The 24691-nt window shown below is 38.6% G+C and overlaps 1 long non-coding RNA gene across 35 annotated transcripts in view; it reads left to right on the forward strand.

Annotated features, from left to right (window-relative positions):
• Positions 1-24691, forward strand: part of LOC147366670 (uncharacterized) — a 927553-nt gene that overhangs the window by 449139 nt on the left and 453723 nt on the right. For 14 of the 35 annotated variants that reach the window (XR_015168894.1, XR_015168892.1, XR_015168915.1 and 11 more), the window contains one exon: positions 19920-20173. The exons of the other annotated variants lie outside the window; for them this stretch is intronic. This is a non-coding gene — a long non-coding RNA (uncharacterized LOC147366670). The remainder of the gene's footprint in view (positions 1-19919; positions 20174-24691) is intronic. 35 annotated transcript variants of the gene reach the window in all.

The raw sequence follows: 24691 nt of genomic DNA on the forward strand, positions 1-24691 counted from the left end.
TTTGCCTTGATTCATGGACCTAACATTCCAGGTTCCTATGCAATATTGCTCTTTACAGGATCAGACCTTGCTTCCATCACCAGTCATGTCCACAAATGGAAACACTCCCAAGACATCTGAAAGCAATTTGCATTTTTCTCACATTGGAAGAAACATTTACCTCAATCATCATGCATATTATTGGCTCCTGTCTTTAAAATAAACAATGACCCCAACTACTCATTATAAAAATATGAGTTCTGTGGTATTTTTATCCTCAACCATTAGACATCATGTGCACGTGCACGCACATAAACTTACAATGGTGAAATTATGAAGAGTAAATTTTGAAGCTGAGCAAAAGCTAAGTGTTGCATAAAATAAAAAGCATATTGAGTAGGACAATAAAATATTAAATGGAAATGGCTTAATGTGGTTAATAATAAAATGAAAGTAGTTTAATCCTTACAAAAACATTTTACTAGAGATTGGACAGTACTGATATATTTTTAAGCATTGGGCATGCTCTTTAAATATATACTATTAAAATACTGTCAGTGTCAAAATAGTATGTCTAAGGTATCTAGCCTTTTTCCTCATTGTTTAAAGAATTGCTTAAAATAGAGAATTCAAATATTTTTCCCAGCACTCCTCAGTCAGCCTCTCTAGCAACATTTCTCAGTTCCTCCCCAATTCCTTACTATAATCCTTAGAACCCACACTGCTATAATCATAGTTAGGGTCTTATTTGTATTTTCGCAGTCTCACACATTAGAGTTCCTGAGACATCTCCTCTGAACCTCTTCATCATCCCTCATTTTTCTGACAAGGAAATACTTATTTACTCCTGAAGCTTTGATCCACCTCTGTGACCTTAGTCAGATTTGATTACTTCCCCCTTATGAGTATAGTACTGACATCATTGGACAGATGTCTATTTCTCAACATACTCTGTCCATCATTCGTCATGAAGGCCAAGATTTAAGAACCAGTTTTGTACACTTGTACATTCCTTTAGATATTTTGCAAAATTTTGTTCCTGTCCTCAAAATTTTGCTAAATAATTAAAAACCCATTTAGTAAAAGGCATGAAATGCTTCATAATGAATTACCAGTTACCCTTTGGAGATTAAGCTCTTTTTGCCCTAGAATTATTTTTTGTTTTGTTTTTCTCATTTTAAAAACAATTAAGGTCATACCAACCTTAAGGAATTTATATGTGTGTGTATATATACACACAAACACACACATACATGAATGTATATATGCAGAGGACTTAGAATTGTGATTGGAATAAAGTAATATTATTAAATTCAGATATCTAAATTAATTTCATGTCTCAAATATTTACATCAGTCCTAATTGGAAGTAGAAATATGCAAAAGTTCTTGAACTCTCTACCACCTCTAGGATTTCCCATAGCTAGAGAGTAAAATACAGATACCAAAGTTGTTCTACTTTTGTTTATACATTCTGATACAATGTGTAATGTGATTGAGATTTAAGGTTCATGTAAGCTGCAGTGGCGGAGAAGGCAATGGCACCCGACTCCAGTACTCTTGCCTGGAAAATCACATGGATGGAGGAGCCGGTGGGCTGCAGTCCATGGGGTCGCTAAGAGTTGGACACGACTGAGCGACTTCACTTTCACTTTTCACTTGCATGCATTGGAGAAGGAAATGGCAACCCACTCCAGTGTTTTTGCCTGGAGAATCCCAGGGACGGGGAGCCTGGTGGGCTGCCGTCTATGGGGTCGCACAGAGTCAGACACGACTGAAACGACTTAGCAGCAGCAGCAGCAGCAAGCTGCAGTGGTAACTTCTATGCAATGGACTGTGCACTAAAATTTATAGAATTCAGTTGAAACGGACTATGGCAATGTTGGCTGTTTTCAGTGTACTAGTTTGAAAGTTAGTTATTGTTTTAATAGTTTTACCAAGAAAATAACTCTTCAGGAAGCTTAAAAAGCATGATTCCTCTGACCGCTTTTCATCAAAATCCTTTTACTCCCCATCACGATGACCTATTAAAATGACTATTGAATCACATGTTGAATGCAGAACTTTGAATAATTCTTTGCTAACAAGTAAATAAAACATTTCAGGGATAATCACAAGGTTTGATTTCTATCATGTAGGGGGTCTTGCATTTAACAGTTTATGTCTTAATGTCAAACTGGAAGAAGACATATAATTATTCAGCGTAAGAAGAGAGGAGGTCTTTCCCTTCTAGATTCTTGTGTATGTGCACGCGTGCTTGGTTGCTCATTCATGTCTTACTCTTTGTGGCCCCATGAACTGTAGCCCACCAGACTCTGCTGTCCATGGAATTTTTAGTCCAAAATACTGAAGTTGGGTGCCATTTCCTCCAGGAGATATTCTAGATTCTTACCATTTAAAACTCGAAGGACGGTCTCAACTTTTGGCTAGGAAAGCCACCATCACTAGTCTTGTGGTTGCTTCTCCACACTTTGTAGTATTAATACTTGTTCTGTGGAAAGAAAGGAGGAATATGCTTCTGTGAGAGAAGGAGACTTAGCCTTGTGATCACTTTTTAGGAAAGAGAAAAAAGGTGTTTGGGCTCTCTCAGTTTTTTTTTTAATAGTATGATCTAGAACGACAGTAATTCAGAAAACACGTTATTTAGGCAGTGCTAGGACATTCATTTCTGGTGAGGAGGGTAACACAGGCATCTGGCTTTAAGAACAGACAATAGTGGTAGATGTTATGATATAACCAGAAATAGGCATTATTTCCAAAATAATAACCCTCACTTAAAAAAGTGTATGAAATAACTTATAAACATGTGTTGGCACAAGTTGTTTTGTGAAGAGATTTATTTGATAATTTACTCATTCAGCAATCTTTTGTCAGTGGCAGCAGCATAAGTAAATCTTAGAAAAGAAATGTAACTGGCCTAACACAGAGGGCAAGACTAAGGCCACACATTGTCCTGGAGTAGAATAACAACCAGATTTTAAGTTTTATAAATGCTCTGTAAGTTGATCATGGGTCTTGGCCTCTGGATATTTTTCAAACCTTTCCAAGACGTGGAGAATTTTGCCTATTGAATCCTGTCTCTCCAGGCAGAGGTGTAACTTGCTTCTTATTCTCCTGTGAGGTGAGATAGCAGCAATATGTCTTGTCTACTAGTCAACTAGATCCATATACGACACCAGCTCAGAAGAGAACAATATGCAGGCAGCATCAGAAAATCCACAAAGGAGTCTGGCTTTTGGGGCCATTGGTAGCATTGGAGACTTGACTGTATAATGCCCAGCGTCAGCCCTGTGAACTGCAGAGCAGTGTCCAACATAAGGGCCAGGAGTTCATTGTTGGAGCAGCCTCAGACCTAACTGTGATCCTACTGATCACAGTCTGAGAGCATTTAAGTATCTTCTGATAAATCTGTTGTCTTGTTAAACTAGTTCCTGGTGGTAATCCTGCAACTAGAAGCCATGGTACACTGAGGCATCAATAGAACTGCACGTGTCTCCCAATTTCAAGAATGTGTAAGTGACAGTGACCCCCAGCTTGAATGATATTAACTATGTATATATACTTGAATATATAGCTATGCAATACTTCACTATGGAATTCAGAATTTTGTTATTTCAAGGTCCTGGTAAATAAGTAGTTCTTTAGAGAAGCCATTTAATCTTTTTGCAGTATGGCTTTTTGCAGCTCAGAATCTTGATTTTAAAGTATCAATGTTAATGATTCCCTAAGCCAGGAGTTGTGAGAGTTAAACAAAATGATTTTTAAAATAATTACTGAAAAATACTGGGATATATCTAGTTCTTAGCAAAGTTTGGTTGTCATTGATGTTGTATAAGTAGTAGTATAATAGTAGTATGGCCTCATGATTTTTTTTTAATTATATTATTTGACTTACCAGAGAAGGCAATGGTACCCCACTCCAGTACTCTTGCCTGGAGAATCCCATGGACAGAGGAGCCTGGTAGGCTGCTGTCCATGGAGTCCCGGAGAGCCAGATATGACTGAGCAACTTCACTTTCACCTTTCACTTTCATGCATTGGAGAAGGAAATGGCAACCCACTCCAGTGTTCTTGCCTGGAGAATCCCAGGGACTGGGGAGCATGGTGGGCTGCCCTCTATGGGGTCTCACAGAGTCGGACATGACTGAAGCGACTTAGCAGCAGCAGCAGCTCACTTACTCTCATAGAAGCTCCAGTAAGTATTAAAATTTCCAGTTTTACCAATGAAACCTATGATGTGGCAAATTTAAGTATCTCATTCCAAGTCACACAGATTTGAAGTAACAGTCAACATTTTTCCAAAATCTGTGCTCCCCCAGCCACCCATATGCGTGCATGCTGCATGCTAAGTCACTTCAGTTGTGTCTGACTCTTTGCGACCCTATGGACTGAACACTGCCAGGCTCCTCTCTCCATGGGGTTCTCTGGGCAAGAATCCTGGAGTGGTTTGGCATTTCCTCCTCCAGGGCATCTTCCTGACCCAGAGTTCAAACCTGTGTCTGTTGAGTCTTCTGCAATGGCAGACGGATTCTTTACCTCTGGCGCCACCTGGGAAGCTCAGATTGCTCACCCAAAGGCTGACAGACACAAGTGTAGGAGTTAGGATGCATCAGTGGTCAAAGGCTGTGTGAGCAAAGGTGATGATCTCCCTCAGAACAGGAGACCAATCTTCTAGAGGACTGCCTATGCTCCATGTAGAGCTGTAAAGCTCTTCGCAGGTGTCCCCTTTCACTTAGTGATCACAGGAAACCAACAGGAGCAGTTTTCTCTGTAATTATCAGCCTATAAAGGGCAGCTGAGACATGGCAACTTTTGCAGGGTCACAAAGCATGCACACGGTGGAGCTGGGACCTGAAGCTCACCAGTCTGGTTTCATGTGTGCAGATGAAGCCAATGTTTTATCATCTCCAAGTGGCTCTGGTTAGAATTGCTATCTCTGGTATTAAACTAACTTGGATTGCTGTATGTGATAATTAGGAAGTGACAATCTGTGAACACTTGCATTGTTTAGAGGTTTTTGTTGTTTTGCCCACTTTTATTTGTTTTGCTTTTTGGGGGGTTCTTTTTTGGTTTGATTTCAAAATGGATATGGAAGCTCTCTTTGTCTCTTGAGTTGGTTACTGATCTTTTGACTGCTCCTAAGTTATGAGACGAAGAAGGCGATGGTGCCCCACTCCAGTGTTCTTGCCTGGAACCTACTATGAAGAGACCAACAGATTAAATGTTGATGGAGTAACATTGTAGAGAAAAGCTGTAGGGAAGAGAGAAATGGGGGTCCTCCCCAGCAGAAACGGAGGGAGTAGTCTTTGATGGGGGGAGGGTGATGGAGTAGTGGAGACTGTTCCCTGATCCATAATAATGCCCGAGGCAGACAACAAAACCTAAGTCCTAACGGCTGTGTAGGGAAGCAAGGAGGTGAAACCCTGAGGGTCACAAATCATTCCCAAAGCTCAAAGTTCAGGTCTGGCAAAGAAGTAGTGAGGAGTCACTTAAGTCTATGAATTAAGGTTTATGAAGTCTGCATGTTTGTGTGCTCCATCGTGTCTGACTCTTGGTGACCCTGTGGACTGTAGCCCCCACGATTCCTCTGTCCATGGGATTTCTCAGGCAAGAATAGGGGAACAGGTAGCTATTTCTTCCTCCAGGGCACCTTCCCACATCTACAGCAGCTCCTGCTTGGCAGGCGGATTCTTTACCACTAAGCCACCCGGGAAGCCAAAAAGTCAAATACATAGGAAATACAATAATTCTATTTTGTGTGTGTGTGTATGTGTGTGTGTGTAAAGTAACATAAAGTCTAGGGAATGGAGAACCAGTACTTGACAATTTCAAACACTCAATACATTTTAATGATTATCATTGACATTTTCATCGTGAAGATATCTTACCTTTATTCATTTATCACAAAATCTGTCCCCCCATTTTCTTTCCTGACTCCTTGCCTTCTCTCCGTGTCTCCCTAGACTATATTTATTAGTTTAACTGGTACCTAAGTTTTGCAAACAAAATAGCATCTAGGTTAATATGTAGAAAATCTTTTTGAGAGTAAGAAATGACTGAATCCATACTTGAGGCTTTGTGCTAAGTTGTTTGTATATATGGTGGCAGTAAACTGACATTTTATAGTCATACAGTTTCTGTCCAATTAAAATAGGCTTATTAGTATATGTTTGCATTATGTGTGAATAAATGCATACAAAACTTCCATTTGTTGTACTCAGAGCAGATGAAACTAAAGGAGTACCTACAGTAGATGAGAAATAGTCTGGCCACAGTTCAACTACACAGGGCACATAAGTCTTGTCTTACTGCTAAAGCCTTCATGTCATTAAACTGTTATTTATTGATCCTCCTGTCAAGGGCAGGAAAGCAGAGTAATTTTCCCCCTCGGAATGAAAGAGATAAATTTAATAAAATCCCTTTTCTGATAGATTGTGCATATCCAGTGCATTCCACTTTCATATGTTACCAGTTCTTGTTTTCCTTATATACCCAGAAGTCATATAACCAAAAATGAGATAAATATATGGAAGCATTTTCTCTGCTTTTTAAAATGGGCAGTATCTTCCTCCACTAACTATATGCTATTTATTTGTTTTTAAAACTTTTGGACAAGGTAAGTTTTTATTCATTTTAGATACTCTATTTGATGATGGGTATATATCCACATGGCTCTTTAAAAATTATTTACAAGTAAACTAACATCTTGAAGAGAAAGCAAATAGAAAGTACCATGTTATTTAATATCACCATAAAATTAATTTTTATGGGAAAATAACACATCTTGTTACTTTTTCTCTATAACTAATTCTTTTGCATATCCTTAGTTGCTTTTAAAATACTTCTGCTGTGAATTGCTGAGCCAAATTCTCCTAATTTTATAGGACACAGTTTAAGCTTTAGTTTTTCATCAGTACATATTTTTCTTCTATACACTCATAAATCACTGTAGCACTTTTAGCTGGCAATTGGTATTTGACATTTTATTACAAACTGATTTAGTTAATGATAAATTGGTTATATTCATATTATCTCCCTAAAAAATCAATATCCCTGATGTCAGAATTCAAACCTTAGTCTTAAACATTCAAATTATTTCGCGTAATATTGGACAGAAAAGAAATAGTCAATAAATGTAAGCCTTAAAACTGAAGTCTGCAGGCTTCCCAGGTGGCTGAGTGATAAAGAATCCGTGTGCCAGTGTGTGCTTAGCTGCTCACTTGTGTCGACTCTCGGCAACCCCACGGACTGCAGTCAGCCAGCCTCCTCTGTCCATGGGATTCTCCAGGCAAGAACCATATGTGAAATAGATCGCCAGTCCAGGCTTGATGCATGAGACAAGGCGCTCAGGCCTGGTGCACTGGGATGACCCTGAGGGATGGGATGGGGAGGGAGATGGGAGGGGGGTTCAGGATGGGGAGCACATGTACACCCATGGCTGATTCATGTGAATGTATGGCAAAAACCACTAGAATACTGTAAAGTAATTAGCCTCCAATTAAAATAAACAAATTAATTAAAAAAAAGAATACTTCAGTGGATCGCCATGCCTTCTTTCAGGGGATCTTCCCAAATCAGGGATTGAACCGCATTGCAGGAGGATTCTTTACCATCTGAACCATGAGCAAAGCCTAATAATACTGGAGTGGGTAGCTTATCCCTTCTCCAGTGGAGTTTCCTAACCAGGAATCACAGCAGGGTCACCTTCATTGCAGGCAGACTCTGCCAGCTGAGAGGAGACACACAAGACCTGGATTTGGTCTCTGGAGGAGGAAATGGCAACCCACTCCAGTATTCTTGTCTGGAAAATCCCATGGACAGAGGAGCCTGGCGGGCTACAGTCCATAGGGTCGCAAAGAGCTGGACATGACTGAGTGACTGAGCATGCGCACACATACATTCTTCATAGTATCAAGCTCATCAGAAAGAAAACAGTTGGCAAACTATATGTTCCCTCTGAATTCTAACTCATTCTTCATTTTTCAAAATATTAAATAAAAAAATTGTGATAAATACAGAGAAAATACTTTTATGACTGGTTGAGAAATGGTAATAGTCATTAATTGGATTTGACCAAAAAGGATTTCTGCCAATTTAGCTTTATTATTTTTATTTTATATAACCAAAATTTATCAAAGGAGGCACAGTGCCAAAAATTGTCATGTATCACATACATAAATCTTTATCATTTTATCTAAGATGACATAATATTATAAAAGGGAAAAGCAATATGAGAATATTTGCTATCCTAAAAGTAAAGTAAACTTACAATCAAATATATGCTAGAAGAAAGAAAATTTAATATTAGCACAAGGAAAAGACAATGGATAACAATTTTAGGGGTAATATCTTAATATGTCACCTTTCTTTATTACCATCCTAGAAACTCAGTCTTATTAAAAACAAGTTAAAAATTGAAAAAGTAACTTAAAAATATTGTTTACCAAGCCTTGCACAATGTCACTGAATCTTAACTTCCATAGACATTTTTAGATGCATCTCTTTGAACATAACATGCAAATGTCACAATATTGACTTGGAGAAAAAATACTTGAGTAGTTATTTGGGACATTAATTTCTTTTCATTTGAATTGAAAGTCAAAATATTTGTGTTTAGGAAAATAAAGGAACCAGAGCTTTTGTTCCAATTTAGTTCATTTAAATAGAAGCCTCCTACTTATGAGTGGGTTGTAGTCTAGTGATGTTTAAATCAGTTATTTGAAAATTGACATGTATTTTCCAATGCTGTAATATACTAAATAGTGGTTTTGCTGCCTAGATAAACAGCTTCACAAACTCAGTGTGAAAATATGTCTAGATTTACTTTTAGTTTTTTTTTTTTTTCCTTGTAATTTAATTACCTAAAACCCTTCTCTATTAAAGGGGTACCACTGTGAAATACCTATAAAGAAGATGAGAAAATAAGACTACAAACTGGGATGAAACATTTGCAAACTCCATATCTGACAAAGCTCTTTTATCTAGAATATGTAGAGAACTCTCAAAACCTAAGCTTAAAAAAAAATCGAATTAGAAATTCAGAAAAAGATCATTTTACCAAAAATGAAATATGGATGGCAAATAAACACAAGAAAATATTGTCACTTACTACTAGTGATATGCAAATTAAAATCAGTGTGAAATATCATTGAACACTTTTCAAATATTTATTTTTTTTTAAATGTGACAAAACCAAATGCCGATGAGAAAATGGAAAACCTGTATCATTCGTGCATTTCCAATAAGAATACAAAATGGTACAGGCGACCCTAAAAAACAATTCAGCAATTTCTTATACAATACATGTACCAACTAGACAATTCAACAGTAATATTCTTGGGCACTTATACCTGAGAAATGAAAACATATATTCACATTAAAAGTTTGAAAAGGGAGAGGATATATGCCAAAGAATGCTCAAACTACTGCACAATTGTACTCATCTCCTTCTCATGTCATTTTTATGGATAATTAAATGAATGCTCAAACTACCACACAATTGCACTCATCTCACACGCTAGTAAAGTAATGCTCAAAATTCTCTAAGCCAGGTTTCAGCAATATGTGAACCGTGAACTTCCTGATGTTCAAGCTGGTTTTAGAAAAGCCAGAGGAACCAGAGATCAAATTGCCAACATCCGCCATATCATGGAAAAATCAAGAGAGTTCCAGAAAAACATCTATTTCTGCATTATTGACTATGCCAAAGCCTTTGACTGTGTGGATCACAATAAACTGGAAAATTCTGAAAGAGATGGGAATACCCGACCACTGATCTGCCTCTTGAGAAATTTGTATGCAGGTCAGGAAGCAACAGTTAGAACTGGACATGGAATAACAGACTGGTTCCAAATAGGAAAAAGAGTACGTCAAGGCTGTATATTGTCACCCTGGTTATTTAACTTATATGTAGAGTAAGTACATCTTGAGAAACGCTGGACTGGAAGAAACACAAGCTGGAATCAAGGCTGTCGGGAGAAATATCAATAACCTCAGATATGCAGATGACACCACCCTTATGGCAGAAAGTGAAGAGGAACTAAAAAGCCTCTTGATGAAGGTGAAAGTGGAGAGTGAAAAAGTTGGCTTAAAGCTCAACATTCAGAAAACGAAGATCATGGCATCTGGTCCCATCACTTCATGGGAAATAGACGGGGAAACAGTGAAAACAGTGTCAGACTCTATTTTTGGGAGCTCCAAAATCACTGCAGATGGTGAGTGCAGCCATGAAATTAAAAGACGCTTCCTCCTTGGAAGGAAAGTTATGACCAACCTAGATAGCATATTGAAAAGCAGAGACATTACTTTGCCAACAAAGGTTCATCTAGTCAAGGCTATGGTTTTTCCTGTGGTCATGTATGTATGTGAGAGTTGGACTGTGAAGAAGGCTGAGTGCTGAAGAATTGATGCTTTTGAACTGTGGTGTTGGAGAAGACTCTTGAGAGTCCCTTGGACTGCAAGGAGATCCAACCAGTCCATTCTGAAGGAGATCAGCCCTGGGATTTCTTTGGAAGGAATGATACTAAAGCAGAAACTCCAGTACTTTGGCCACCTCATGCAAAGAGTTGACTCATTGGAAAAGACTCTGATGCTGGGAGGGATTGGGGGCAAGAGGAGAAGGGGACGACAGAGGATGAGATGGCTGGATGGCATCACTGACTTGATGGACGTGAGTCTGAGTGAACTCCGGGAGTTGGTGATGGACAGGGAGGCCTGGCATGCTGCGATTCATGGGGTCGCAGAGTCGGACACGACTGAGCACTGATCTGATCTGATCTGATGGCTGATTCATGTTTAGATTTGACAGAAAACAGCAAAATACTGTAAAGCAATTGTCCTTCAATAAAAAGTAAATTAATTAAAAAAAAAACCTGCACATGAGTCTTCATACCACACCTTTTTAGCAATTCCAAACTGGAAGCATTTGAATGTCCTTCATTGGGTAAATGTTTAAATGACTGTGCCATATTCATATCATGAAATTCTACTCAACACCCAAAATAAACACACAATGCAAATAATAATTTAGGTGGATTTCTAGAATATTAATATTGATGTATGTCTCAGTTTCTGATGTTTAAATATCACATTTTCATGTATATAGTATTCTGTAACATTCTGGAAGCTATAGTGGAGAACACATTAGCTGTTGTCAGGAGACAGGGACTAGGCTTAGACTTGGGCATATAAAGGGCTGGTGTGAGGGATGTCCCCTGTGGTGTTGGCAGAGTTCATATGTATAATGAAGTTGTTTGAGACTATGTACACATTTGTGCACACACAGAGAAGAATATGTTTAAAAGAATTCTAAAACCTGAATAAGGAGCCTAGTCTACTTCACAGCATTGTGCTGAGGACACTTTCGTGCTGTTGGCATTGGTACTGCACTATAGCTATATAAGATATCGCCACATGAAATGTGGGTGAGAGGCTCAGTGGGCGCTGGTACAATCCTGCCTACTTCTTGTGCATCGGTAATTGTTGTTTGGTCACTAAGCTGTGTCTGACTCTCTCTGACCCCACGGACTGTAGACTTGCCAAGCTCCTCTGTCCTTGGGATTTCCCAGGCAAGAATACTGGACTGAGTTGCCATTTCCTTCTCCAGGGTCTACAATTATGTCAAAATAAAATGTTTAAAAAAAGAAGAGGACATTCTTGGGTCTAGTTAGTAGATTGCTGCCATTGGTTCTTACCAGTATAGGGTGCCGTTTTTAAAGATTTATCTTATATAGACTCAAGAGGCACTTTCTCCCTCAATTCTGTGATGGTAGATTGCAAGTTCTTAAGTTTTTTTTTTTTTTTAATTAAGATTCTAATGTGCTATGCTTAGTTTCTCAGTCTTTTCTGACTTTTTGCAACCCCATGGATTGCAGCCCACCAGGCTCCTTTTTCCATGGGGATTCTTCTGGCAAGAATACTAGAGTGGCTTGCCATGCCATCCTCCAGGGGATTTTAACAATCTAGGGATCAAACCCAAGTCTCCTACATTGCAGGCAGATTCTTTATTGTCTGAGCCACCATGGAAGCCCAAGAATACTAGAGTGGGTAGGAAGAACATTGGAATGGGTAGCCTATGCCTTCTCCAGTGCATCTTCCTGACCTAGGAATCAGACTGGGGTCTCCTGCATTGCAAGTAGATTCTTTAACAGCTGAGCTACCAGGAAAGCCCAAGATTCTAATAGGCTCAGATAAAAGTACCCCTCTCAAACCATGCTGAGTTGCTTCATTTCTTATACACTGGCAATTCTCAAGGTGTATAGCACTGGTGATGAAATCATGAAAGTGTTAGCAGTCCATCTTTCAGACAACTACTATTTCATTAACCAAACTAGGGATCTCTGATTTTAATATTCTTTAAATAAATCTACACCTTATCCACTCTTTCTCCACCAGTGAGGTTGTCTACACATTCATTCATCTAAGGAGATTCCCAGTGACTTCATGCCATCTATAGTCAGCCTTATGAGCAGGCTACTTTTTTCTAAGCCTTCCCAATTGATATTCTTTGCTTCTTTACACTTCTACAATGATTATACTCATTTAATTATATTGTGAATTTATAAAATATGTCTGGGAGGAGAATAAAGACACAAATATTTAAAAATTTCTTCACTGGCATGGTATACTGCTATAGTCAGGATCCAAAGTGAATTAACAAAAACCTATTAAACCTAGGTCTTTTGAGACTATCAAACAGCCACCAAATGGGAAAAATATATATATATATATATACACACACACACATACATATACATATATGAATTGATTTTCCTCAAAGCAGAGTTTAGTTGCTCAGTTGTGTCCGTCTCTTTGCCACCCCATGGAATGCAGCATACCAGGCTTCCCTGTCCATCAACAACTCCCAGAGCTTGCTCAAACTCATGTCCATCAAGTCAGTGATACCATCCAGCCATCTCATCCTCTGTCATCCCCTTCCCCTTTTGCTTTCAATCTTTTCCAGAATCAAGGTCTTTTCCAATGAGTCAGTTCTTCACATCAGTTGGCCTAAGTTTTGAGCTTCAATATCAGTCCTTCCAATGAATATTCAGGCCAGATTTCCTTTAGGATTGACTGGTTTGTTCCCCTTGAAGTCCAAAGGACTCTCAATAGTTTTCTCCAACACCACAGTTCAAAAGCATCAGTTCTTTGGTGCTCAGCTTTTTTTATGATCCATACATAACTCTCACATCCATACAGGACTTCTGGAAAAACCATAACTTTGACTATACGTACCTTCATCAGTAAAGTAACGTCTCTGCTTTTTAGTATACTGTCTAGGTTGGTCATAATTTTTCTTCCAAGGAGCAAGAGTCTTTTAATTTCATGGCTGCAGTCACCATCTGCAGTGATTTTGGAGCTCAAGAAAATAAAGTCTGTCACTGTTCTCATTGTTTCCTCAACTATTGTTTCCCTGTCAAAGTAGAGTGCTGAGACAAAAAGGACAAAAGTTTCAGGAAACATGCTGCTGCTGCTGCTGCTAAGTCGCTTCAGTCGTATCCGACTCTGTGCGACCCCATAGACAGCAGCCCACCAGGCTCCCCCGTCCATGGGATTCTCCAGGCAAGAAAACTGGAGTGGGTTGCCATTTCCTCCTCCAATGCATGAAAGTGAAAAGTGAAAGGGAAGTCGCTCAGTCATGTCTGACTCTTCGCGACCCCACGAACTGCAGCCTACCAGGCTCCTCCATCCATGGGATTTCCCAGGCAAGAGTACTGGAGTGGGGTGCCATTGCCTTCTCCATCAGGAAACATACTTGAGTTTAAAAGAGTAAAACATATAGGTTTGATGTATTTATATAGTAAATGGCTTTGTGGAAGAGTGAGTTCTCAGCAAAGTTTTCAAGAAATGGTTACATATGTTTCAAGAATTTCAAAGAGGGTATTACAGTTTCAGTTTTCTCTTTATGTATCCACTTGTGTTTGCTAGGGCTATTGGTTTAAAGCAACAGATGTACTTTAGCTACTTCAAAGTAGGATGGTGCATATTACATTACCAAGAAATACTCATAAAGATGAAATACAAGGATTCATTCAGACATCAAGAGTAGCTAGAACCAGGTTCTCTGGTGCCATTAGAACTTTCTTTTGTTCAGTTCCTCAATAATTATTTTATTTTCTTTCTTTTGGTAACCATCTACTTCTGCTTATTTAGTCCATGGGTGGGGAAAATATAACTTTTTACTTGATGTTGCTGCTGCTGCTGCTGCTAAGTCGCTTCAGTTGTGTCCAACTCTGTGTGACCCCACAGATGGTAGCCCACCAGGCTCCTTGTCCCTGAGATTCTCCCAAATCACTCACATGGTGACTCCAGCCATGAAATTAAAAGACTGTTGCTCCTTGGAAGAAAAGCTATGACAAAACTAGACAGCATATTAAAAATGAGAGACTTTTCCAATAAAGGTCCATATAGTCAAAGCTTGGAGAAGGCAATGGCACCCCACTCCAGTACTCTTGCCTGGAAAATCCCATGGACAGAGGAGCCTGGTAGGCTGCAGTCTATGGGGTCACTAGGAGTCAGACACGACAGAGCGATTTCACTTTGACTTTTCACTTTCATGCATTAGAGAAGGAAATGGCAACCCACTCCAGTGTTCTTGCCTGGAGAATCCCAGGGACAGGGGAGCCTGGTGGGCTGCCGTCTATGGGGTCGCACAGAGTCAGACACGACTGAAGCGACTTAGCAGCAGCAGCATAGTCAAAGCTATGGTTCTTCCAGTAGTCAGATATGGATGTGAGAGTTGGACCATAAAGAAAGCTGAGCACCAAAGAATTGATGCTTTCGAACTATGGTGATGGAGAAAACTTGAGAGTCCCTTGGACTGCAAGGAAAGCAACCAGTCGATTCTAAAGAAAATCAGTCCTGACTATTCCTTGGAAGGACTGATGCTGAAGCTGAAACTCCCAGTACTTTGGCCACCTGATGTGAAGAGCCTGCTGCTGCTGCTGCTGCTAAGTTGCTTCAGTCGTGTCCGACTCTGTGCGACCCCATAGACGGCAGCCCACCAGGGTCCCCCATCCCTGGGATTCTCCAGGCAAGAACACTGAAGTGGATTGCCGTTTCCTTCTCCAATGCATGAAAGTGAAAAGTGAAAGTGAAGTCGCTCTGTCGTGTCCGACCCTTAGCGACCCCATGGACTGCAGCCTAACAGGCTCCTCCATCCATGGGATTTTCCAAGCAAGAGTACTGGAGTGGGGTGCCATACTCATTGTTAAAGACCCTGATGCTAGGAAAGATTGAAGGCAGAAGGAGAAGGGGAAGACAGAGGATGAGATGGTTGGATCACATCACCAACTCAATGCGTGTGAGTTTGAGTAAACTCCCAGACATGGTGAGGGACAGGGAAGACTGGTGTGTTGCAGTCCATAGGGTTACAAAGAGTTGGGCACAACTGAGTGACTGAACAATAACAAAAAGTTCCATAGTTTGTAATTTTGTGTAGCCACTTGAGACTTTTTTAGTCACTCAGTGGAATTTATTTTCTCATGAGATGCGGTATCCCAACTATGGTTCTATCACGTAGACAGCATCAGATTCTAGATAAGGGTAGATAAGAAGCCCAGTATCCTAGTCAGTTATTGCATAGCCTGGACTGGGGTCTATGTGTGATCTCTCAGACCTGATTTTAGGCAATGACAGAGGTTTTACCTGGCAGAGCCTTGTGGGAAAAAGCTGTCCCACAATACACATGATATCTACCAGTTACTGCAATATCTGTAGGGACTCAGGCCCCCTTGTCCGTTTACACTCTTAAGTACATCTACATACACTCCTAGCCTCGGTGCCTCCGTTAGGAGATATCCTTATGTGGAGGAGCTTGGAGACACTTGGCTCTACTTAGACTCAGTACCATGTAGTTTTTCATTCCTAGCCACCTTTCCCCTCTACCCCCTCCCTGGTTCCTGGCCCATTAAGTGTCAGAAACCTTTTATTTGAGAGGACTTTCATGTGAGAGGCTCTTCATGTCTCTTCTGATCCACCATACTCGCTGATGCCGCTCAGTTGGTGCAGTTTTTTGGGAAAACATGAAACAGTGGAGGAGTCATTCCTTTCTCTAGTTTTAATCTCTTACTTATCTTATAGCAGGAAGTGATAAAAGTCTTCACTCTTGTTTTCATTTTTATTTATTGTTTTAACTGACTAGTACTTCAATATCTGGTGGCTTAGCTCTGCTTTTGGCAGTATCTATTGATACACCTATCAAAGAAACATACAGAGGAGACAAGTTGGTTGTCTAAATATGACTGTTCATAGTACAAGCATATAACCGAACTGAAGAAATATTAACTCCTAAAAAAAACTATACATGATATCATCCAGTTCTAGTATAATAAAAGTTATGTTGCCTCTGGTGGGGCGTGAGGGTATCTTCCAAATTGTCTAAATGCCATTATTACTGAGAAGATGTGAAATACCTTTCCAGAAGGAGGAAACCAATGAGAAGCAATGAAAAATTCTCTGAGCATACTCAGAAGAACATGCATGATATTTACTACAATTATATTTTCTGTCTTGTAGATGGAAATGGCAACCTACTCCAGGATTCTTGCCTGGAAATTTCCAGGGACAGTGGAACCTGGTGGGCTACAGTCCATGGGGTCCCAAAGAGTTGGACATGACTAAACTCACAATATTATATATCTACAGAAAGATTGATAATAAATATTGTCAATAATGCATTCTGTGCTGTGTAGATAGATAATATTGTGTGTGAGTTCAGTCGTGCCCAACACTTTGTGACCCCATGGACTATAGCCCACCAGACTCCTCTGTCAATGGGGAATCTCCAGGCAAGAATACTGGAGTGGGTTGCCATGCCCTCCTCCAGGAGGTCTTCCCAACCCGGGGAATCAAACTCAGGTCTCTTGCATTGCAGGCAGATTCTTTACCATCTGAGCAATGGGAGAAGCCCCAATAACACATGTGATTAAATTTAAAATGTGCTTCTGAAGAGTATAATATCCTATAATTAATATACAGTTAAGAAGATATATGAGTTGATGTTGCCTGGATGTTGAATGATTCTATTTAAATAAAATTCATTTGAATTTCATCTATGTCCTGTGATAACTCTGACACCATATAAGATGGATTTTTGTTGTCTGTATATTTAATTATTCAATTTAATAAAATTGACTTGAACTCAATCTGTGTCCTGTAAAAACTCTGATACCTATATCAGATATCTCGCCATTATTTATTCATGTCTGACTCTTTTGTGACCCCATGGACTCTAGCCCACAAGGCTCCTCTGTCCATGGGATTTCCCAAGCAAAAATCCTGGAGTGGGTTGTCATTTCTTTCCCCAGCTGATCTTCCCAGCCCCAGGATGGAATCCGAATCTCCCATATCTCCTGCATTGGCAGGCAAATTCTTTACCTCTGAACCACCAGGGAAGCCCATTAAAGATTTCTGTGCATGCTTAGTTGCTAAGCTGTGTCCAACTCTTTGCGACCCCATCTACTGTAGCCTGCCAGCTTACTTTGTCCATGAAGTTTTCCAGTCAAGAATACTGGAGTGGATTGCATTTCTTCCTCCAAGGGATCTTCCCAACCTAGGGATTGAACTTGTGTTTCCTGCATCTCCTGCAGTGCAGGCGGATTCTTTACCACGGAGGCTCCTGGGCAACCCCTACTAGTGGCTGAAATTCTCATTTCCAAGATCCACTACTCTTAATGCTTTTTCTTGTTCCTGTCTTAGTTATACTTCCAATAATGCCTAGAGCCTTCTCTATGCCTCATGTTTAGCCACATGTGAAACACATCTCCATTTCCAAGCTATATTAAAAATACTAGGCACAGTTTTTTTTTTCTAGTATAATTTTAGTTTTGAGAGAAAATATAAACCATAGCAATAAAAATGCCATGTAAAATTATCCCCATTCTTAAATATCCCTTGGCTATGTATTTCCACAGAGAATTCCAGTGCACTCTGTTTACTCTCTTGCTAATCAGCCTTCCCTTCAGATTTATTTTTCTTTTCAGCCCACTCAAGTCAGGCCTAGGAGATGTTATTTCTATATGCATCCATATGCGTTGAACATTTTTCTGAAGAAAGGTATTTCCTCTCATGAGAAGAAATTGGCAATGGTCTCTTGTTTCTTTCTTCTTTTTCCTTTTCTTTCTTCCTTCCTTCTTCCACCCCATCCCCACCTTTCCTGTTCTATCCTACTATTAGGACATTCTGAAAAATAGCTACAGTTCAGTGATGTCATTTAATAAAGATCACACCTGAGGTATAGTAGCTTCAGAATTAATAAATACTCCAGTAGGTCAATAGTGAGAAAGTATATAGAAGATGGGTTATCTATACAATGGGAAGTGCATTATAGACTATGGCAAGCATCATTAGCTCAGTTCCACTGATAAATGGAAAAAAACAAATTATCCATCACTTTCTATGTGCCAGGAAGCAGAAGAACATCACCCACTATTTTTTTTTAAATCTACAGCCACACTCTTCATTAATATCATTGTCTGTATTAACAGATTTCTGAAAACTGACACATGATCCTACACCTAATAAAATACAGAGCAAAGAGTCTAAAAATTTTATTCTGTTTGCAGAGCCCACATTTATATCCATAAATCAGGATTTGGGGCTCTTTGTGAGAGTGCTTCATAGTTACAGTGGACTTATTTTTAATGTTTTATTTCACCAGAATCCAAAATAATTGCCAAATAATTAGCAAGAAAATTACATTATTTTAAAATAATATCAATTATTTATATAAGATCTGTACTATACTGTGGAGAAGGCAATGGCACCCCACTCCAGTACTCTTGCCTGGAAAATTCCATGGACGGAGGAGCCTGGTAGGCTGCAGTCCATGGGGTCGCCAAGAATCAGACACGACTGAGCGACTTCACTTTCACTTTCAGGCATTGGAGAAGGAAACGGCAACCCACTCCAGTGTTCTTGCCTGGAGAATCCCAGGGATGGCGGAGCCTGGTGGGCTGCTGTCTATGGGATCACAGAGTCAGACATGACTGAAGTGACTTAGCAGTACTATACTGTAGTCAGTATATAATCTTCCATGTCTTTGATTTAAGGAAAAGTTATTAACATGTATTACCTCATAGTAAAATATGCAAAGTCTTCAGGATGACTTTAAAAACTGCATTGAGAAATGCATGCATGGTAACAAGAAGCATATTGAAAATACACAGAATGTCTTTATTTTATACATATTTTACTCCCTGCCTTTGCTCTCACACATTTTATTATTACTCCTCTAGCTTCTAAATAAGATTGATTGGTGAGTCGATTACAGGGGTGCCTGAGCACAGATTGTGGGAAGTCTTGGTGTGACTCAGTATGCCATAAATCAAACAGCAGGTGAGTGTTGGGGAACAATAGTTTCCTGGCTAACAAAATTTAATAATAAAAATACAAGTAAATAAAATAGCCTCCTTTAGAAAAAAATAACCAATATCAGTAGTAACTTTGGTAATATGTAGGATACAGTTACATATTTTCCTTTTATTTACAAATTATAAAATATAATATTAAAGCAATTACACTAGGCAGCTTGGGAGATTTACATGTGGGGAAAACAAAAAACAAACAACGTACTTGTCAATGACATCACTCTAAAGTAGAGGAAGTAAAATTGAGCCCTATAGCACAGAATAGAAATTAACAGCAAATGTTTAAGATCATTTAGAATAGAAAAAAAATTGTGTTCCCTGAGGGAATGATTTGAAAAATAGAGAGTCTTAAAGGTGCTTCCATGCATATAATGATGTAAAACAATGACATTCAAAGTGGAAATGGCAATGTGAGTATTGATCCTCCCATTTTCACAACCCAAAAGACAAAAACAGACTTCTTCATTTTCTTACTCTCACTCAGTATAAACACAATTTGGACATCCATTGCTCAATAAATACTCTTTTCATTCATTTTATCCCACTTTTCTTTGTTCATTTTTTAATTCCTTAGTATGTTCCAGTTACTACAGTGAAGTGAAGTGAAGTCGCTCAGTCGTGTCCAACTCTTTGCGACCCCATGGACTGTAGCCTACCACGCTCCTCCGTCCACAGGATTTTCCAGGCAAGAGTACTGGAGTGGGTTGCCATTTCCTTCTCCAATGCATGAAAGTGAAAAATGAAAGTGAAGTCGCTCAGTCGTGTCCTACTCTTAGCGACCTCATGGACTGCAGCCTACCAGACTCCTCCGTCCATGGGATTTTCCAGGCAAGAGTACTTTATCATAATTGTATATTAAATATGTTCATGGCCTAAAATGCTCAGCAAATTATAGACATTATGATTCAGTCAGAAGTCCACTAGACACAAAAAAGTGAAAAATTTTTTTTTATACAGACGGATGCTAATTGTGAAGATCTTTTTATTCTTCTAAGGTCCTTATAAATATTTAAAGATAGAAAATCTCCCTAACTGTAACAGCTGATTTAGGTATAATATTTGGAAAAAACATTTAAATGATACATTTTTTCTGTGAGTGATTGATAATATCAGGTTTCACATAACCAGGGGGAATCATTAGTGTCAGTCAGAAGTTTAGATAATAATCTGGGATCACAATATGAATATTCCTGGGGATAATTTTTTCTCAAATTATGTTATATTTATCTGGATTATTTTATCCCAGAGCTCAAAAATCTAATTTGCAAAGAAATCTTCATGAGGTTTTGAGAAAGAAAAAGAATCAAACTCTTAAGTATACAAAGAACCAAACAAGGTCTATGTGAACTTCTATCTATCCTCTAATCCGTTTCATAGTTTACATTCTTGGGTGTTTTGTTTTATTCCCATAATTCCATTCAATGTAACTCTGAGTTATACTTGTGACTGTAATCTGGTTAAGATGTCATTCAGCAAACATCACATTTTCTTCCACATATTCCCTCCTTCTTAGTTACACCTCATCAGTTTCCAAGTTCAGCCTTGCCTTCCACCTGGCTTCCTAGTTTTGTTCATAACTTTGGTGTTGTCACAACTCAAGTCTCTCTTTTCCTCCCTTTAAGAACCTCAGTTACCTATATGTTCAGTTCAGTAGCTCAGTCGTGTTCCACATTTTGTGACCCCATGTACTGCCGTATGTCAGGCTTCCCTGTCCTACACCTTCTCATGGAGCTTGCTCAAACTCATGTCCATTGAGATGGTGATGCCATCCAACCTTCTCATCATCTGTCATCCCCTTTTCCTCCTGCCTTCAATCTTTCCCAGAATCTTTTCCCAGCAATCTTTTCCAAGGAGTCAGTACTTCACGTCAGGTGGCCAAAGTATTGGAGTCTCAGCTTCAGCATCAGTCCTTCCAATGAATATTCAGGACTGATTTCCTTTAGGAAGGACTGGTTGGATCTCCTTGCAGTCCAAGAGACTTTCTAGTGTCTTCTCCAACACCGCAGTTCAAAAGCATTGATTGTTTGGCACTCAGCCTTCTTTATGGTCCAACTCATATCCATACATGACTACTGAAAGAACCATAGCTTTAACTAGACAGACCTTTGTCAGTTAAGTAATGTCTCTGATTTTTAATATGCTGTCTAGGTTTGCCATAGATTTTCTTCCAAGGAGTAAGCATCTCTGTATTTCATGGCTGCAGTCACCATCTGCAGTGATTTTGGAGCCCAAGAAAATAAAGTCTGTCACTGTTTCCATTGTTTCCCCATCTATTTGCCATGAAGTGATGGGACCAGATGCCAAGATCTTAGTTTTTTGAATAATGAGTTTTAAGCCAACTTTTTCACTCTCTTCTTTCACTTTCATCACGAAGCTCTTTAGTTCCTTTTGTTTTCTGCCATAAGCATGATGTCTTCTGCCTATCTGAGGCTATTAATATTTCTCCCTGCAATCTTGATTCCAGCTTGTGCTTCATCCATCCCGGCATTTCACATGATGTACTCTGCATATAAGTTAAATAAGCAGGGTGACAATATACAGCCTTGCCTTACTCCTTTCCCAATTTGGAAGCTAACTCATGTGTTAGATCACTTCATGTTGTTCTACAGTTCACTGCATATTTTCTTTTCTACCTGATTGTCATTTTAGATCTTTTGTATTGTCATATTTTCCACATGAGTTATCATTTTCCTACAGTGTTTAATCTGCCATTAATGCATTAATGCTACCCGTTCTTTATACCAGCATATTAGACATTGTACTTTCTGTCATATTAAATTTGATTTGGGTGCTTTTTTTTTTCCTTCAGTAGCTCTAATTAAGTTTTTTATACATATGTAATACATTTACAATAACTGTTGTAGAGTTCCTGTCTACTAATCAAACATCTGCTTCAGTTCTCAGTTGGTTTCAGTTGATTGCTGTTCTCTATTAAGAGAATCGTTGATCAGTTAAATAAAACTATATCTTCCCAGATGAAGTTGAGCCACAGAGAAGTGTTGTGCTGTGTTGGATTTATAGAGTATTCAAAATAATATCATGAAATATGTGTGAGAAGTTCTACATGGTCTTAGAGTGGTTTTGGAAGACTTTTTGGTTTAGGGAAGACTAGTTGGTTCCTCTCTGAACAATCAAAGTGCTATTTTCCCTAATGGCAGGACACACATCTTTTGCAACAGAATGAAAAGCAAAAGAATGTATGTTTCTCACTTTACTGTTACATATTTAGGACAAGAACCACTTGAGGAAAAGGAAAGAAGTAGAACAATGTTCATTTCCAACAGTAAAACATTTTGAAAAGTTAATTTCTGACTAAAATAAAGCTCAATTTTGTGCAAGAAAATGGTTGGAATTTAACGATTCCTTGGCAAATGAGAAGAGAGGAGGACTTAATGTTTTCTGAGAAGCATTTATCATTCTTCTTTTGTTTGCACATTCATTTCCTCCCTGTATAATTCTGATAGAATGTGTCAAGAATGTAATTCTCTTTCTGGTGTTTGCTTTGTTTGCTAACCCAGAAAGGTTAGTATATGTTTCTGCATAAAGCAGGTCAAAGATGGCCTAGACATAAGTGTATGTTATGTTCTCATATCACATTGAAAGATTCTCACAACAGTTCAGGTGTCAACATTAATGGAGACTCACTATGTCCATTTTATAATTGGTGGATGTAGAATTTAGAAAGGTTAAAGGCTTGCAATTGTAAAATCTATGAAGGATTTATATATAAGCCCAGAATTTCTAGTTTCAAATCCAGTATTCTGCCCTTTGCCTCAGACATTTTTAAGTTTGCGAGTTAGAAGCAGTAGAACTTCTACTGTTTTAGATAAATCCAGTGAAATATGAAAATTGTAGTTTTCATTACATTTAAGATACAAATAAACTTTAGTCTACATTCATTTTTAATTAAAAGCTTCAGTTAGAATATTAATTTTATTTAAATAATGTTCCTAGAAATTTTAGAGAGAAAATAAAAAGTCTGTATGTGTGGAATGAAATCTGCGTTTGCTTTAACTCATTAGTTTACACATGCAAAATAAGTCTACCATTTTGTATATATAATTAAGATGCAATGCCAGAATATCTTTTACTGCTTAATTAAAGCAATTAGGATATTAATAGATCATAGTACACCTTACCTTAAGAGAAGTGAGCAGAATATATCACAGGCTATGATTCAGTAAATTGTCTTTGAGTTCAAAATACTCTTCACTTAATAAAACATAAAGCAAATTTGAGTGCGAATTAAAAGTTCATCCATTCTTTTTTTTTCTTTTATTTTTTAAATTTTCTGGCCACATCACGTGGCATGTGTGAGTCTAGTTCCAGGGACTGAACCTGTACCTACTGCAGTGGAAGTGTCCTAACTACCGTATAGCCAGGAAAGTCCCTCATTCATTCTTAACATTGTAGAGGCATTTGGGGGGGGGGGAAAAAAAAACTTTAAAGTTTTTTTTTAAGTTTTACCTGCTTTTCAAGATTTGACTTGGTGCACATCGTCTAGAAGGGCTTCCACATGCTGTGACTTATTCAAAACAATGAAATCCCCATAGAAAGCACTTCTTTGCCTGGAGTGTCCTTTAATGCACCTTCCTCAGGAAACGTTGGTGGTGGTGGTAGCTGGTTGCGGGCTTCGGGAGACAGACCTTACCGGTGTCATTTTCTTTCCGTTAGAGAACTCTTTCCTCTCTCACCTTATCTGAGGACGGTTTTGAGGACTGGTCACTTTGCATTAGCATGGACTTAGAAATAATCTTGGAATCAAATTCCAGGCTAAACATTCATTTCCAGGTCAGTTAGGGCAGGGGCTTTATTTTTCTGAGTTTCAGTCTCAGTAATGATGCAATTGTATCTGCCTCATAGACAGGAGTAGATCTAGATTTTATGGGATGTCAGAATACTTTGGGGAGTCCTCTTTAAGGCAAAGGATACAAAATAAGGATGACTGTCAATATATTTATTTAAAATTAACAAATAAATCACAATATAATATAAATTTGAGAAGCTGACAATTTGTTATACTTAAAAAATTTTAAACTCTTTTTATAATTAACTTCCAGAGACATCATTTGTTACTACTTTGGCTTTGGCTATATATTCTCTAATTATTTCTTTATAACACTTTTGAATTATTATTTTCTTTAGAGAAAATGGTATTCAATATTTCCACTGTCCTGGTTGATTAGTGTTAAATTAATAACAATGTTTAGAAAAGGCACTTTCAGTTTCACAAATAAGTATTGATTATGTCATGTGGATTTTAAAGATTATTTTGAAACTTGGGAAACCTCCATTGAGTTTCTTTTGTATATGACATATTTCAAACATACTTTCTATACTGTTGCT

The sequence above is a fragment of the Bos grunniens genome, chromosome 8 (genome assembly GCF_055505025.1).
Source record: "Bos grunniens cultivar Pamir isolate PY7600 chromosome 8, Bosgru_T2T1.0, whole genome shotgun sequence".
Classification (NCBI taxonomy): Eukaryota; Metazoa; Chordata; class Mammalia; order Artiodactyla; family Bovidae; genus Bos; species Bos grunniens.